This window comes from Gorilla gorilla, chromosome 4 (assembly GCF_029281585.2).
Source record: "Gorilla gorilla gorilla isolate KB3781 chromosome 4, NHGRI_mGorGor1-v2.1_pri, whole genome shotgun sequence".
Classification (NCBI taxonomy): Eukaryota; Metazoa; Chordata; class Mammalia; order Primates; family Hominidae; genus Gorilla; species Gorilla gorilla.
The window spans coordinates 155859927-155879137 of NC_073228.2; positions in this window are offsets into that span (position 1 = coordinate 155859927).

Below are 19211 nucleotides of genomic sequence, written 5' to 3' on the forward strand. Positions count from 1 at the left end.
CGGATCCTTTATGTTAGGTGGCTGAAAATAAAATAAATGTCTAAGAACTAAATTTGGAATTAAGAAAATGGGGTTTGCCTTCTTGCTGCTGCATAATTTACTCTGTGACCTGTGTGAATGGTGTCATGTCCCTGGGCCATCTGCGACCAGGGGGTACTAGCTGCTCAGCCTCCTTTGTGGGGTTGAGGCAGGGATCACACAAATTGCATCACAAATAGAGATTTGCCTTAACATCACGAACATGGCAAAACCCATACCTTGCTCTTTGTGGAGATCTGTAGAATGACTAATAGTGAGGGCTGAGATCAGAGAAATCTCTCTCCAACTTGGAATTCATCTGTGTCTCTCATGAGGTGTGGCGTGGGAAGTCTTCTACAGGTAATAAAATGCAGGACCAGTGCGAGCTGTCCAAGGTCTCACAATGTGATTGGCAGTGACCAGAATCTGCACCTAGGGTTCTAGGTGATAGGTTTGTACCCTCGGGACAATATTGACTGAACTGTTGAACAACAGTGGGCTTTTCTATACTCAGGCAAAAATTTCCTTGCCATTCCCGGCAAAATCAGCCTTTACCCCTGGATGCCTGAATATCATTTACATTTGGAGTCTAAGCAAGTGAATGATTCCCAATGACCCTTGATGGTCATCCATAGTTGGCAAACATGATTGACCACAAAATGGGTGGTAGACCAAGGGAAGAGCGGACACCTAGGGAACTGCTGGCCCAACTCCCTCTGTTTATTGTAATATTGGCTTCTGTTTATTCATCACTTACTATGTGTCTGTGTTGTATTGTTTGAGTTTTTTATGTGGATCATCTCGTGTAATTCTGCGAGGTCAGGGCTTTTATATTATTATTTACAGATGATGGCACTGAGTCATAAAGAGGTTAGGTAAGACCCAGGGTCATACAGCTAGAAGTAAAAGAGCCAGAATTTGAGCTGAGATAGGGAGAGATATTGGCTAAGATTATTCAGCAAGTGGCAGAGCTGGGCCTAGAAGCACAATAGTTTAGAGTTGGAAAAAAGAAATGTAGCATTCCTCAGAATTAATCTTCTCCTTGTATAGATGAAGATGCTGAGGTACACAGAGGTTAAGGCTGCCCCAGGATTCCCCAGTGAGTCTCTGGCAGAACTGGAATGCAATTCAAGTCTACTAATTATCTGCCAATCCCCTTTCTGTTACTTAGGCTTCCTAAGTCCACGTAAGTCCAGATTCAGTGAGTTCATTATTCACTCACCTCTTTAAGAAACTAGAGGGAGAAAAACAACTGACAGATTCTTTCCTCTAAGGACCCATATGAGATAACACTAGAAATTGGCTTTTAAAAACAGATGAGTTTTTTGGCTAATAATACTAGTTATTATGTGGCCAGAAGCCTACAACCAACTCTATCAATGTGGAATTGCATCAGAGATGCATTGTATAGACCCAGAAACATGCCTAGCCAAAACAAAACAACAGCAGCAGATGCATGCATGAGAAAACAACAATTTAAGTAGTAAAGGCTGTTATGTCTACCATTCCATCCTATGATGGAATGCTCCATGGTAAACTGAGATGGAAAGATATGGAAGACATGAATGCAGTTGGTCTTAATTTTCATAGTTTCTCTTAGTGTGAACATTTCTCCTCACTGAGCAATATGCCAGTGTTTAAAGATTTGAATTTTAGCCAGGCAAGTGGCATGCATCTATAGTTCCAGCTACTTCAGAGGCTGAGGCAGGATGATAGATAGAGCCCAGGAATTTGAGGCTGTAGTATGCTATAATTGCATCTTTGAATAGCCACTGCACTCCAGCCTGGGCAACATAGCAAGATCCCCACCTCTTAAAGAAAAAATAAAATTTTTATATATAGCATGTTTGATATCTGTACCTATTGCCATCCAGTGTTGGCAAAAAAGATTATGTTTGCTATTTTCTACCACTGAGGGATTAATGGGGTTTTCAAATTATTTTTAGTAACTTGAATCAGGCATTCTTTTCACCATTTGCTCTGACTTTGGGAATTAATTCCATCTCTGAGCATCCCTGAAAGGCTTCCTCTGCCACACAAATATCTCCTGAGCCAGATTGCTGTAGTATCTGATATTCCACTTTCATGTACTTGTTTAAGGCAATTAAGACTCATGTGAAGACAAACCTTAGTAAGTCAATAACATGTTAGCATGGACTACTTTTCAAAAGAGAAAGAGCTTGAAGCTTAAAAAGATGGCATATAGTACAAGCATACATTGATTATGGGAGATAAATGAGGAAAGGGAGGAGGAATATGGAAGACCAGATTAATGACAGCAAGCTAAAAGAGGAGATGAGAAGATACAAGAGCAAGATCTACATCTCATAATTTCCTTCAGTACAGTCCTACTTATATTTGTTTTTCCTTTTGTCCCTGAATGAGCACCTGTTGTTTGAGTTCAACTTCTTTCTGCTTTGAGAACTGAATTACTCCCTGTTGCAGTGATTCTTAATTTTATTATCTACTCCCTTATGTGTGTAATGAAAACTGTAGAACCTGTTTTGGGAAGTGTGCACATGTCTTTGAAGCTTTACCTAGAAACTCAGAGGGTCCTCTGACCCCTAAGGGTAGATCTTGCTACAGTCTGGTGAAATGTATAACAGATGTGAAGTAAGGAGGGTTAGGTCCTAGCTCTGGTTTCTACTAATAGTCTATATATTTGGGGAAGTCTCTTCTGTAAGCATAAATTCTTTCATTAATAGAATCAAGGGGGATGACCCAAGATGATTCATTTCATTTCAAACCCTAAACTTCAGAGAAGCCCTAGGAGAAGGAATTGAGACTAGGGGCAGATGAATAGCTTTGCCGGTGGGGCTTCTCACTTTCCATTTTTGAATCTGAGTGGCCTCTGAGCACAGGAATTCTGTTTGGTTAACAATGGAAGTCTGAAGGGCTCAGTGTTATCTGGCTGGTCATTTTAGCTCTTCAAGGAGTGGGAAGGAGTGATCAGGCTTCCCTTTGGGGTTAAGAGACTCTCAGAGCCCTTGAACATACTTGAATATTCATGTGCTTTCTCTTGCCCAGTGCATTGTTTTGTCCCCAGCTGTCCTTTCTTCTGAGTCTGAGCCCCCAGCTCCTTTAGGTCAGGCTTTATTACTGCTGCGTGGGACAGCTTGGTTTTGTTTGACTCTTTGAGAAGAATAGTGCCTAGGTTGGAGACAGGAGGTGGGGAGAGACTGAGGAGGGGTACTCTAGCTCAGCTGTGGCGCTTTTGAGAGGTGAAAGGAAGATTTATGATGCCACTTGTCAACTACAAGATGGATGGAGGTGCCCAGACTGTGAACTCCCTGTGAAATGAAGGTTATGGTAATAATTAGGGTCCCTGGAGATGTAGCTGTTGGTGGGGTGATCAACTCTCCTAACAGTGATGGTTCCCAAGCCACCTCCTCTGTCTGTCTCTCCCCTAATGGGCATTCTTTTTTCCTCTGCTGAGTCTGTCACTCTGTTTCAAGGATAGCCAACTACTGATTGATTATCTGTGCTCATGAAGGGGAGTGTTACCACGCTGAGAAGAAATTTTTTATGTTAGTGTCTTGGATAAATGAAACAATGGAAAATGCAAAATCAGTTTATTTTTGGCTTCAGAATTTTCATGCTTTGCCTGAACTATTGGGAACAGTCTATATGCACGTGCATGATCACCCTTTACTTTGCCTGCCCTTTATCTCCCCTCATTTAGTACTACCCAGCCTGCAACTAGAGGACAGAGAGAAGCCTGGAAATGCTCACAAAGAATGTCCCAAAGACAGCTAGATGGGATACACCTGCTGGGAAAAAGTCTGAGTGCAAGAACTCTATCACCAAATACTTTAGGGAAATTCTATATACACATCAGGGCTTTACAGAGTTAAAATGCACACTGCATGTGAAAGAGTTTGGAAAGCCCTGTTATTAAGGAATACCATTTGGTTTAAAGTTTCCCATGCTTTTTTGATCTCAAAATGCTTTTTTGTTGCATCACATTTATTAACCCCCTGCAGATTTAGTGTTATTCAAAACTTACTTCGGGAAGCTTTGGTATTTATAAAGGGTATTGGCAATGCTTGATGTCCAAGACAACCCAGTCTTCCAAGTGGAGTGGGGTTAGATGTTTTCCCACCCAGCATTGGTGCAGACTTGATGTGTGACTTTTGCAAAGTTTCCATATCTTGTTTTTTAAATAATCCTGGCATGTAGAGAGTTTATCCCCATTTAGAATGGGCCCTTACTGAAGTGTGGTTATAAATTGAGTATTGTGGTAATGCTTTTGTTTAAAATCTCTTCACTGAGTTATAATTCACATAAAAAACTCCCCACACATATATATAGAGTGTACAATGTGATACGTTCTGGCATATGTATACATCTATAAAACTGTTACTACAGCAAAGCTAATGAACATATCTATTACCCCAAAAGTCTCTTCATGTCCCTTTTTAATCTCTTCCTTCTGTTCTCAGGGCCGCTTCACCCTTTCCTTATCCCCAGGCACTCACTGACCTGCTTTCTGTCACTATGGATTAGTTTGTATTTTCTAGAATTCTGTATAAATGAAATTATACAGTATGTACTTCAAAATTTTTTTATTTTTGATTATTATGGAGGCATAGTTGTACATATTTATGGGGTACATGTACATTGCTACAAGCATACAATGTGTAATGATCAAATCATGGTAGCTGCAGTATCCATTACCTTAAGCTTTGATCATTTCTTTATATTAAGAACATTTCAATTCTAATCTTTTACTTGTTTTGAAACATACAATAAATTATTAACTATAGTCACCCTATTGTGCTATGAAACAATAGATCTTATTCCTTCTATCTGTCTTTTTGTACCCATTAGCCAACTCCTCTTTATCCTCCTGTCCCCACTACCCTTCCCAGCTTCTGGTAACCATCATTCTACTGTCTGTCTCCATGAGTTCATTTTTTTTTTTTTTTTTTTGTAGCTCTCACATATAAGTGAGAACATGTGATATTTGTCTTTCTGTGCCTGGCTTATTTCATTTAACATGATGTTCTCTTCCATCCATATTGTAAATGACAGGATTTCATTCTATTTTATGACTGAATAATATTCCATTGTGTCTATGTACCACATTTTTTAAATCCATTCATCCATTAATGGGTACTTAGGTTAATTCCATATCTTGGCTGCAATGAACATGGGAGTGTAGATATATCTTCTATATACTTATTTTCTTTTTTTGGGGGGGTATATATCCAGTGGTGGTAGTTTTATTTTTATTTTTAGCTTTTTGAGGAACCTCCATATTCTTCTACAGGGGCTCTACTAATTTTCATTCCTGCAAATGGTTGTACTTTTATTTGGACTGATTTCTTTTAACATGATTATTTGGAGCTTCATTTATGTTGGTATATGTGTCAATAACTCATTGATTCTCGTTACTGAGTAGTATCTCATTGCATGGAATTTGTTTATTCATTCACTTCTTAAACATTTAGGTTGTTTCTACTTTTTAGCTATTATAAAACTGGCCTGAATATTTGTGTACTACAGTCTTTGTATGGACATATGCTTTTGTTCTTGGGACTCATCTCACTTGGTCATGATGTATTACTCTTTCTATATATTATTGGACTAAATATGCTAAAAGTTTGTTAAGAATTTTTGTATTCATGTTCACAAGGGATATTGGTAGTTTTTCTTCATGTTATTTCTTCATCTGGTTTGGGTATTACGGTAATGCTTGCCTCACAAAATGAGATGGGAAGTATTCTCTTCTATTTAGTTTTCCTAAAGGGTTTGTGTATAATTGATATTGTTTCTTAAGTGTTTGGTAGAATTTATCATTGAAACAATTTTGAGCCTGGAGTTTTCATTGTGGGAACATTTTGAATTATAAGTCCAATTTGTTTAATAGCTACGTGGCAATTGAGCTTATCTATTTTTTCCTGAACAAACATTGGTAGCTTGTGTCTCTCAAGGAATTTATCCATTTCATCTAAATGACCTTTGTTTTTGGTATAAAGCTTTTATAATATTCCCCTATTTTCCTTTTAATACTTGCAGAATGACTCAGTAATCATGTCACTTCTTTTACTCATGATTTTGGTAATTTGTGTCTTCTGTCCTTTTCCTTTGGTCAGTCTGGCTAAAAGGTAATCAATTTTATTGATCTTTTAAAAGAGCTAGCTTGTAATTTTATTGATTTTCTCTATTGTTTTCTATTTCTTTGATTTCTGCTCTGGTCTTTTTTTTTCTAGTTTCTTATGGTAGAAACTGAGATAATTGATTTTCTCCTTTTCTACTATAGATATTTTGTGCTATATATTTTCCTCTAAATATTGTGTTAGTGGTATCCTATAGATTTTGATATGTTGCAGTTTCAATCTCATTCAGTTAAAATATTCATAACTTCCTGTGTGATAGCTAATTTCCTTTTTAATTTTTTCTTTGACCCATGAATCTTTTAAGATGCCATATTAATTACTTTTTAGATATTTAGTTATTTTCTAGTTATGTTTCTGTTATTGATTTCTAATTTAATTCCATTGTTGTCAGAAAACATACCTTATATGACTTGAATCTTTTAAAATCTCTTTCGACTTGCTTTATGGCCCACCATATGCTCTATCTTGAAATGTATTCTCTGTGTACTGAAGAGAACACGTTATTCTGCTGGTTTTGGATATTAATGTCAATTAGATAAAATTGTTTAAGAGTTTCATTCATCTATATTATTACTAAATTTAAGTCTACTTTTTTGCTTGTTCTATAAATTGTTGTTTAATTTTAGTAAGGGTATGCAACTGTAACTATAATTGTGGATTACTCCTCCTCTTTGTAGTTCTATACATTTCTGCTTTATGTATTTTGAAGATGTATTACTAAGACATGCAAATGTTTCGGATTGTTATTTTCTCTTAATGAATCTATCCCTTTATTATTTTGAAGTGACCTTATTTATCCCTAATAATATTCTTTGCTTTAGAATATATTTTGTCTGATATTAATATAATGATCCTAGGTTTCTTTTGATTAATGTTAGCATGGTATATCCTAATCCATCCTTTTACGTTTGACTCATTTATGTCTTTATGTTTAAAAAAGTTCCCATTTTTTGGCAATCATGTGTTTTAAAATTTTATTTAACCACTTTATTGAGATATAATTCACATGTCATAAAATTTGCCAATTGAAATTTTATAATTCAATGTTTTTTACTATATTCACATGGTTGTGCAACTGACACCACAATCAATTTTAGGACAATTTAATCACCCCCCCCAAAAACCTCATCATATATAGTAGCAGTCACTTTCATTTCACCCTAATGTCTAGCCCTGTCCCAGACAACCACTAATCTACTTTCTGTCTGTTATAGTTTGCCTGTTCTGGTCATTTCTTATAAATAGAATCATATAATATGTAGGTTTTTTGTGTGTCTGATTTCTTTTTGCTTTAGCATAATATTTTGAAGATTCTTCCATGTTGTAGGATGTATCAGTACTCCATTCATTTTCATGGTTGAATAATATGCCATTGTATAGATATTTTGTTTATTCATTCATTTGACAGGCATTTATATTTTAGTTTTTGGCTATTATGAGTAATGGTCTTATGAACATTTTTATACATGTTTTTGTGTGGACATATTTTTAATTCTCTTGGGTATATACCTAGGAGTAGAGTTCCTGGGTCATATGATAATTCTATGTTTAACATAGAGGAAGAACCAAACTGTTTTCCAAAGTTGCTGCACCATTGTATATTCCCACCAGCGATGTTATGAGGATTATAATTTGTCAACATTTGTTATTGTCTACCCTTTCTTAGTGTAGTCCTTCTAGTGTGTGTAAAAGTGAGTTCATTTTTGCATGTCCTTTTTAACAGAGAAGGTAGGCCCTCAGAGCTGTCAGCAGGGAGACTACAGGGTCTAAGTAGAATTTTGACTTTTATTTTCTTTAAAGAACAGATCACATTCCTGTTACTTCTCCTTCATTTTAAAGTGAGGGCATTATATTAACTTTTTAAAAACAGCTTTTTTTTGCGGCACAATTTACATCCTACACAATTGATTTATTTAAAGTGTATAGTCAGTGGTTTTTAGTATATTCACAGAGTTGTGTATCAGAGTTGTGCATCCCTCATAGCAATTCTCGAGTATTCTTCTTACCTCAAGAGGAAACCCTATAACCCTTAACCATCATCCTTCAAATCCCCCTTCCCCACATCCCTAGGTAATTGCTGATCTACTTTCTATCTCTATAGATTTGCCTGTTCCAGATGTTTCATGTAACTTTACAAAATGCTTATTGTTTTTCCTGTGGGAATGTAAAGTTTTCTTTTTAAAATAAATTTATTAAAACCAAAATTTAGTAAGCTGAAACAATATTAAGTAAAAATAATAAAGGTGATATGTATAGAAAAGGTCAAAATTGCTACGGTGATTGGTGGTGGACTACCACAAGTAGAGGAGATACCCTTGTGGTCAAATGCAAACGGCGAGCATTTGGGAAATGGTGGCTGATAGATTTCCTTGTTCTAGACTGATCTAGAAAACCACTTCATCTTTGGACTAGAACAGAGGCAGCCTTGAGTGTCTACTAGGCCCACAGGTTTCTATTATCTTTATTTCATTTTTTTTCACTTTTATGGGACACATGTACAGGTTTGTTATAGAGATAAACTGCGTGTCACAGGGTTTTGGGGTACAGATAATTTCATCACCTGGGTGATAAGCATAGTACCCATTAGCTATTTTTAAAGAGTTTCTTATCAGCAGCATATAGTCAGGTCTTGCTTTTTTTTTTTTTTTGTGACCGAGTCTCGCTCTATTGCCAGGCTGGAGTGCAGTGGCACAATCTTGGCTCACTGCAACTTCTGCCTCCTGGGTTCAAGCGATTCCCCTGCCTCAGCCTCCCAAGTAGCTGGGACTACAGACACGTGCCACCACGCCCAGCTAATTTTTGTATTTTTAGTAGAGATGGGGTTTCACCATGTTGGCCAGGATGGTCTCGATCTCTTGCCCTTGTGAGATCCGCCCACCTTGGCCTCCCAAAGTGTTGGGATTACAGGTGTGAGCCTGCGCCTGGCCAGGTCTTGCTTTTTTATCCAATCTGACAATCTCTGCTGTTTAATTGGGTATTATGACTATTCCCACTTAATATGATTAATATGTTTAGATTTAAATCTACTTTCTTACTATTTGGTTTTTGTTCCTTTTTTTTTTACTTCCTTTATTCAAACAGAGTATTTGATTTTTATTTCTCCTGTTATTTGTTCTCCTTTCCCTTTTGGTCTTGTCTTCTTTTGGGTTAATTATTTCTTATATTTTCATTCATTCAGCCATAACTCTCTCTCTCTTTTACTTGCTTTAAGCATTATAGTATATGTCTTTAACTTATCACAGTCTACCTTAAAGTAAAATTATGTTACTTCACCTATGGCAAAAGAAACAATAGTATACTTCCATTTCTCCCTTCCCAGCCTGTGTGCTAATGTCATGTATTTTACTTTCCCATATGTTAAAAAGCCCACAATTATTTTAGTTTGATAACCCAATTATCTTTTAAAGAGATTTAACTATTAAGAACAATATCTCATATATTTACCCACACAATCACCATTTCCAGTGCTCTTTTTTCTTTTGTATAGATCCATATTTTCATTTGCTATTGTTCTGCCTCAAGGACTTTAACATGTCTTGCAGGAAAGGTCTGTTGATAATAATTTCTTTGAGGTTTTGTATATCTGGAAAACACTTTATTTCATCTTATTTATTTTTAGACAGAGTCTTGCTCTGTCACCCAGGCTGGAGTACAGTGTTGCGATCTAAGCTCACTGTAACCTCTGCCTCCTGGGTTCAAGCAATTCTCGTGCCTCAGCCACCCAAGTAGTTGGGCTTACAGGTGTGCACCACCACATGTGGCTAATTTTTGTATTTTCGGTAGAGAAAAGGTTTTTGCCATATTGGCCAGGCTGGTCTCCAACTCCTGCCCTCAAGTGATCCACTTGCCTTGATCTCCCAAAGTGCTGGGATTACAGGCATGAGCCACTGTGCCTGGCCTCGTCTTTAGTTTTAAAAGATATTTTTGCTAGGCATAAAATTCTAGATTAACTTTGTTTTCATCACTTTAAACTTGTTGTTCTATTGTTGCCTTGCTTGTTGTATTTTGATGAAAAATTTCCTGTCATCCATAGTTTTGTTTCCATGTATGTTACAGATATTTGTGTGTGCGTATATATATGTATATACATATATAGAGTATATATACATATATATACGCACATGTATATATACACAATGTGTAGTATATATAGTATATATACACATATATACACATGTATATATACACACAGTATATATACATAACTATGTATAGTTATACACATACACATGAATATATGTATATATACATTTGTGTGTATATATATATTTTTTTCTTTGGCTGTTTTTGAGCAATTTAATTATGATATACCTTAGTGTAGTTTTCTTAATGTTTCCTATGCCTGGAATTTATTGAGTTTCTTGTATCTATGGGTGTGGTGTTATGGATTAAATTATGTACTCCCCAAATTGACATGTTGAAGTCTTAACTGTTGGTATTCAGAAGGTGACCTTATTTGGAAATAAGGTTGTTGTAAGTGTAATTAGTTAAGATGAGTTAATAGGCTGAGCCCTATTTCAATCTGACTGATGTGCTGATAAAGGGGGAACTTTGGGTACAGATATTTACACAGGGAAGATGCATGTGAAGATGAAGGCAGAGATTGGAGTGGTGCTTCTATATGCTGAAAAACACCAATCATGGCTAACAAACATCAGAATCTAAGGTAGAAGCATGTAAGAGATTCTTCCTCAAAGCCTTCAAAAGGAACCACCCTACCAACATCTTGATTTCAGACTTCTAGCCTCCATAATTGTGAGATAATCCATTTCTATTTTTTAAGCCACCCAATTTGTGGTACTTTGTTATGGCAGTCCCTGCAAACTGATATAGTGGGCTTATAGTTTTCATAAAATATAGATATATTTGGACCATTAAAACAAATTTTTTCCTGCCTCCCTCACCCACACTTTCAGGGATCCCTCAGTACAGAGATGTTAGATCACCTCAAGCTTTGTTTTGTTTTTGAATCTATTTTCTGTTTCATTTTGGGTAGTTTCTATTGATATACAAGTTGATAATATTTTCCTCTGTAATGTCTAATCTGCAACTAATCACATTCAGTATATTTTTTATCTCAAGTATTGTCGTTTTCACATCTAGAAGTTTGATTTTGGTCTTAAAAATTTCCTTCCATGTCACTAAAATTAACATTCTAAATCTTTCCTCTACTTTTGTGTATATATAGAGTATATGTTATAATGTTTTGCTGTTTTAGTCTGCTAATTCATGTGAGTTTTGGGTCAATTTTAATTGGTTGATTTTTCTCCTCATTATAGGAGGAGATGGTTATATGTTTTCCTGCTTACTTTCATGCCTGGTAATTTTTTACTGGATGACAGATACTGTGAGTTTTACTTTTTTAGGTGCTGAATATTTTGTTTCCCTATAAATATTCTTGAGCTTTTTTTCTGGAAGAGAGTTAGTTAACTTGGAAACAGTTTTATTCTTTCAGGTCTTGCTTTTAAGTTTAAGTTGCTAGCTGAGACCAGAGCAATTTTTATTCTAGGGCATATTATTCTCCACTACTGAAGCAGGTCCTTTCTGAGTTATTTATTCAACATCCTATAATTTATGAGGTTTCTTGGTGTGGGTGGTAGCAATAGGCTTTATTCCCAGCCCTCTGTGAGCATTCTGTATTGCTCCCTTTAATCCTTTCATGTGGTTTCCCGGCCTTCAGTTTTTTTATCCACACACATGCTAACCAGTACTGTGCTGAATACTTGAGGCGGATCATCTCCAGATCTCTGGAATTCCCTCTTTAGCTCTCCCCTTTACAATTCTCTGCCCTATGAACTCTAGGCACCTTGGTTTGCCCAATCTCTTAGTCTCCAGTCAGGGAACCCACTGGGCTCTGCGTGGATTGCCTCTGGCATGGTTTAAAAGTTTTTCAAGGCAGAAAGAGCAATCATGGGGCTCATCTTGTTTGTTTCCCATCCCTCAGGATCATTTTCCTCAGTTGCCTAATGTCTTGGAAACCATTCCTTACATGTATTTTGTCTAGGGTTTTAGTTTCGGTGGGAGAGTAAATCTAGTCCTTATTAATCCATCTTGGGTGAAAGAAGAAATTGATATAACAGTTTTCAAAAAGTAATAATCATACCTTACATGATTACCATGGTCTTGGACCTTGTCACTGCACCAAACTCATAAGAGAAACTATTTCTTTAAAAAAAGATAGCGGTAATTCTGGATTAAAAGATTAAAGATCTACTGATGGCACATTAATATTGAAAAGGGCATCATAGATCTTGGATTTTATAACTGTAATAAGAATAGCCAATGTGTTTGGTGGTTTCAGCATGAGATCTAAGTGAATAAGATTATGAATTAAAGTCTTATATGGCATATTTGCTTTTCCCTTTCTGTGAAAGTGGACTGACTATACCCCTGACTCTACCTGGCTGTCTTATAAGGGCATGCAATTGCGCAGATTAGGGTGAGCCGGTGTGGTGTATCAGAAAAAGAAGAAATCAAAGAATTGTGAATCAGAAGACAAGATTTTGAGTCCCAACTCTCCTACTTATTAACTCTATGACATTAGATAAGTCTTTAGCAATTGCTGAATTGTTTGCTTATCTGTGCAATGGAAACACCAACCTCAGCTCTATTTCTCGGTTGATATGAGCATCCTGTGAGACAAAGGATGTGAAAGTGATTTGTTTGCTGCAAACCACTAGGGTATATGGTTATTAAAAATCAGAAACCTAAGTACCATCTCTTTGTAAGATAAAGCTCAAAGGCCTGGTCTGCTGCATTGTGTGTAACCCACACAAATCATCTTTGAGTCCCTCCACTGTATTCAGCAGGTGCTTTGCACACAGTATTATTTCTTTAGTGAAGGATCAGAGAGACTTATTTGCATAGTCCAGTGCTATATAAGAATAGAGATTTCAGAACCACTCACGGCAGAATAACTGTGTATCGTACTCACCCTCTACCTCCACTCTGAGTAAAGACATTTGTTACATGTTAGAGTTGGAGAAATTTTAGAAAGGAAATTACAAACTTAGCAGTCTTTAGGCTACATATTCATCATCACTTTAAAACATTTTTGGTTAATGCAGTATTTTAAAATATTTGTAGCAGTTGCTAACATTTCTAAATTGGGAGATTCCATACAAAAATACAGATTTCCAGCTTCTCTTGTGAGAACAAAACAAACAGAACTGAAAACACTGCTGGAAGTAAGAAGCAGCTGCCCCTTTTGAATAGGGTAGGCAGGGCCAGGCGCGGTGGCTCATGCCTGTAATCCCAGCACTTTGGGAGGCCAAGGTGGGTGGATCACGAGGTCAGGAGATCGAGACCATCCTGGCTAACACGGTGAAACCCCATCTCTACTAAAAATACAAAAACAATTAGCCGGAAGTGGTGGCAGGCACCTGCAGTCCCAGCTACTCGGGAGGCTGAGGCAGGAGAATGGCATGAACCCGGGAGGCAGAGCTTGCAGTGAGCTGAGGTCGCTCCACTGCACTCCAGCCTGGGTGACAGAGCGAGACTCTGTCTCAAAAAAAAAAAAAAAAAAAAAAAAGAAAGAAAGAATAGGGTAGGCAGGGATTCTTTAGTTTGCCTCAGTCTTCAGTTTGTTTTGGCCAACACTGAGGGTAAGTGGCATATCAATTGCATATGCTGCTGTTATTAATTTTGTAGTAGAATTAAAATTAAAATCATAAGTATGTTTCTTTATCAAAGTGGGAAAATAAAAGATGAACTGAAAGGGCTTTATTTTTCATTGAAAGTGAGAGAACATGTGTTTGTGGAAATGAATACTGAATACTTGTGTTAAAAATATAGTTTAAGATGCCATTGCAATAAGACTCAGACCATTTTATCCAGGTGTACTACCTGGGTATTTGAATTTAAGCCATGTACTGTAGAGATTATCTATAGTCCTATTTTTATATTCTACAAAGGGAGAAACTGTAGTTAAAGGTCTACAAAGAGTTGAGATTAGGAATCAGATATGGACTCTTAAAAATTTAAATATATTTAATATTTGTAGAATATTATAGTTTTGTATTTGGAGTATAAACGTTTATTAGCAATAGTAGCACCTCTCCCTGTTGAAGGGAACTCAGAGTGGTATAAGAGTTGGTAATGAATACAGGAATAGAAACTATGTTTTTTCACCAAGGACTAATACCAGTGCTCCTTGCTGGTTTATACCTCTACGCAGGCAGTGTCTCAGTGACTTTAAGTTACTGTACTTTGTTTGAAGTGCTGGACAATGTGCTCAGTGCTGTGGAAGTTTAAATGTGGATGAACATTTTGCAGTGGAAGAGAATAAGACTTTAGGTCACAGTAGTACAACTCAAAGCAAATTTATACCCAGTAAAGCTATCCTTTGGGTATACATACAAACAATCTCATTATCTCAAGTATGCAGGAATGAGAAAAATCAAGATTTGTTAGCACTCGCTGGAAAAAAATGTCTAGACTATGAAGTGATGAATCCACATAAATAAAATGGCTATAGAAGAGTTCTGGTTTCTGGGCAGGTGGTGAGCATAAATATAGAATGAAGATTAACTGTGAACATGGTGATTACAAATTAGAACAGAAATGTTATATACTTGGTAATGTGAAAATCACAAAGCTAAAAAGAACATGAATGTGGAGGAGAGAATAAAGTATAAGAGTGTGAATTCTGACATTTTAATCATAGAGACTCAAATGACATTATCCAAAATGAAAACATGATAGTAAAGAAAAAATGACCCTAGCTTCTTTTTTTTTTTTTGAGACGGAGTCTCGCTCTTTGGCCCAGGCCGGACTGCAGTGGCGCTGTCTCGGCTCACTGCAAGTTCCGCCTCTTGGGTTCACGCCATTCTCCTGCCTCAGCCTCCCGAGTAGCTGGGATTATAGGTGCCCGCCACCGCGCCTGGCTAGTTTTTTTTCTATTTTTAGTAGACACGAGGTTTCATCGTGTTAGCCAGGATGGTCTCGATCTCCTGACCTCGTGATCCACCTGCCTCGGTCTCCCAAAGTGCTGGGATTACAGGCGTGAGCCACCGCGCCTGGCCATGACCCTAGCTTCTTAATGATCTTCCATCCTTTCCATTTTAATAGAGATATTTTAAGAGATAACATTTCATAAGTAAAAAACCTGTTTCCTATAGTCTAATGGGTCTTTTTATTTGCCTAATATTTTTCTGTTAAATTCACATACAATTACATTTATTACATTTAATTTGAAGGTATATCTATATTATAATAATTTTAATTATGTTATACACATACATATGCACACATGTGAAGTCATAAACACAGAAATATCTGGAATTATGCTCATCTGAGATTAATGATAATATATTAGAATATGGATTTTGGGTGACTATTTTTCTTCTTAAATTTGTACTTACTGTATACCTTAAAATTTTCATTATTTTTTGGTAAAAATAATAAAATTATTTCTTTAAATCACAAAGAGAATCAGAGTATGTATTTTTTTCCGTTATTATTTTTATCTTTTTTTTTACACATTTTGAATCTTATCAAATATATGTAAACTCTTATTTATTGCACCCTCATTATTCCATGCATTCTTCAATTGTATTTATGTTGATATCACAATTTTCAAGTTAATATTCTTTTTATATACCATAATTTAATTATTTATTTGGGAGCATTTATATTGCTTATGAAACTATGTTGTTATTAATACATATAAATAAATATGTAACAAACATATTTACTTATGCCTCAAATTTTTTTAAAATTATGCTCTAAGTTCTGGGATACATGTGCAGAACATGCAGGTTTGTTACATAGGCATACATGTGCCATGGTGGTTTGCGGTACCCATCAACCCGTCATCTGCATCAGGTATTTCTGTGAATACTATCCCTCCCCTAGTCTCCCACCCCCTGACAGGCCCCAGTGTGTGATGTTCCCCTCCCTGTGTCCATGTGTTCTCATTGTTCAGCTCCCACTTATGAGTGAGAACATGTGGTGTTTGGTTTTCTGTTCCTGTGTTAGTTTGCTGAGAATGATGGTTTCCAGCTTCTTCCATGTGCCTGCAAAGGACATGAACTCATCCTACTTTATGGCTGCATAGTATTCCATGGTGTATATGTGCCACATTTTCTTTATCCAGTCTATCATTGATGGACATTTGGGTTGGTTCCAAGTCTTTGCTATTGTGAACAGTGCTGAAATAAACATATGTGTGCATGTGTCTTTATAGTAGAATGATTTATAATCCTTTGGGGTATATCCCCAGTAATGGGATTGCTGGGTCAAATGGTATTTCTGGTTCTAGATCCTTGAGGAGTTGCTACACTGTCTTCCACAATGGTTGGATTAATTTACACTCCCACTGACAGTGTAAAATCTTTCCTATTTCTCCACATCCTCTCTAGCATCTGTTGTTTCCTGACTTTTTAATGATCGCCATTCTAACTGGTGTGAGATGGTATCTCATTGTGGTTTTGATTTGCATTTCTCTAATGACCAGTGATAATGAGCGTTTTTTCATGTTTTTTGGCCACATAAATGTCTTCTTTTGAGGATTGTCTGTTCATATCTTTTGCCCACATTTTGATGGCAAAATGTTTGTTTTTTTCTTGTAAATTTGTTTAAGTTTCTTGTAGATTCTGGATATTAGCCCTTTGTCGGATGGATAGATTGGAAAAATTTTCTCCCATTCCATAGGTTGCCTGTTCACTCTGATGATAGTTTCTTTTGCTGTGCAGGAGCTCTTTAGTTTAATTAGAGCCCATTTGTCAATTTTGGCTTTTGTTGCCATTGCTTTTGGTGTTTTAGTCATGAAGTCTTTGCCCACGCCTATGCCCTGAACGGTATTGCCTAGATTTTCTTCTAGGGTTTTTATGGTTTTAGGTCTTAAGTCTTTAATCTATCTTTAGTTGATTTTTGTATAAGGTGTAAGGAAGGGGCCCGGTTTCAGTTTTCTGCATATGGCTAGCCAGTTTTCCCAACACCATTTATTAAATAGGGAATCCTTTCCCCATTGTTTGTTTTTGTCAGGTTTCTCAAAGATCAGATGGTTGTTGATGTGTGGCATCATTTCTGAGGCCTCTGTTCTGTTCCATTGGTCTACATATCTGTTTTGGTACCAGTACCATGTTGTTCTGGTTACTGTAGCCTTGTAGTATAGTTTGAAGTCAGGCAGTGTGATGCCTCCAGCTTTGTTCTTTTTGCTTAGGAGTATTTTGGCTATGTGGGCTCTTTGGGTTCCATATGAAATTTAAAGTAGTGTTTTCTAGTTCTGTGAAGAAAGTCAATGGTAGCTTGATGGAGATAGCATTGAATCTATAAATTACTTTGGGTAGTATGGCCATTTTCATGATATTGATTCTTCCTATCCAAGAGCATGGAATGTTTTTTCCATTTGTTTGTGTCCTCTCTTATTTCTTTGAGCGGTGGTTTGTAGTTCTCCTTTAAGAGGTCCTTCACACCCTGTGTAAGTTGTATTCCTAGGCATTTTATTTTCTTAGTAGCTATTGTGAATGGGAATTCACTCATGATTTGGCTCTCTGTTTGTCTGTTATTGGTGTATAGGAATGCTTGTGATTTTTGCTCATTGATTTTGTATCCTGAGACTTTGCTGAAGTTACCAGCTTAAGGAGATTTTGGGCTGAGACAATGGGGTTTTCTAAATATACAATCATGTCATATACAAGCAGACAATTTGACTTCCTCTCTTCCTATTTGAATACGCTTTATTTCTTTCTCTTGCCTAATTGCTGTGGCCAGAACTTCCAATACTATGTTGAATAGGAGTGGTGAGAGAGGGCATTCTTGTCTTGGGCCAGTTTTCAAAGGGAATGCTTTCAGCTTTTGCCAGTTCAATATGACATTGGCTGTGCGTTTGTCATAAATAGCTCTTATTATTTTGAGATATGTTCCATCAATCTCTCGTTTATTCAGACTTTTTAGCATGAAGGGTGTTGAAATTTATGAAAGGCCTTTTCTGCATCTATTGAGATAATCATGTGGTTTTTATCATTGGTTCTGTTTATGTGATGGATTACGTTTATTGATTTGTATATGTTGAACCAGAATTGCACCCCAGAGCTGAAGTTGACTTGATTGTGGTGGATAAGCTTTTTGATGTGCTGCTAGATTTTGTTTGCCAGTATTTTATTGAGGATTTTTGCATCAATATTAATCAGGGATATTGGCCTGAAATTTTCCTTTTTTGTTGTGTTTCTGCCAGATTTTGGTATCAGGATTATGCTGGCCTCATAAAATGAGTTAGGGAGGATTCCCTCTTTTTCTTTTGTTTGAAATAGTTTCAGAAGGAATGGTACCAGCTCCTCTTTGTACCTCTGATAGAATTCAGCTGTGAATCCATCTGGTCTTGGGCTTATTTTGGTTGGTAGGTAGGCAATAGCCTGGTACTGGGAGGCAAGGTAGGTACTGTCTCAATTTCAGAACTCGTTATTGGTCTATTCAGGGGTTCGACTTCTTCCTGGTTTAGACTTGGGAGGGTGGGTGTGTCCAGGAATTTATCAATTTCTTCTAGATTTTCTACTTTATTTGCATAGAGGTGTTTATAATATTCTCTGATGTTAGTTTGCATTTGTATGGGATCAGTGGTGATATCCGCTGTATCATTTTTTATTGCTTCTTTTTGATTCTTCTCTCCTTTCTTTATTGTTCTGGCTAGTGGTCTATCTATTTTGTAATCTTAAAAAAAAACAGCTCCCGGACTCATTGATTTTTTTGAAGGGTTTTTCATGTCTCTGTCTTCTTCAGTTCTGCTCTGATCTTAGTAATTTCTTGTCTTCTACTAGCTTTTGAATTTGTTTGCTCTTGCTTCTCTAGTTCTTTTAATTGTGCTGTTTGGATGTCAATTTTAGATCTTTTCTGCTTTCTCCTGTTGGCATTTAGTGCTACAAATTTCCCTCTACCCACTGCTTCAAATGTGTACCAGAGATTCTGGTACATTGTATCTTCATTCTCATTGGTTTCAAAGAACATCTTTATTTCTGCCTTAATTTTGTTATTTACCCAGTAGTCATTCAGGAGCAGGTTGTTCAGTTTCCATGTAGTTGTGCAGTTTTGAGTGAGTCCTCTTAATTCTGAGTTCTAATTTGATTGCTCTGT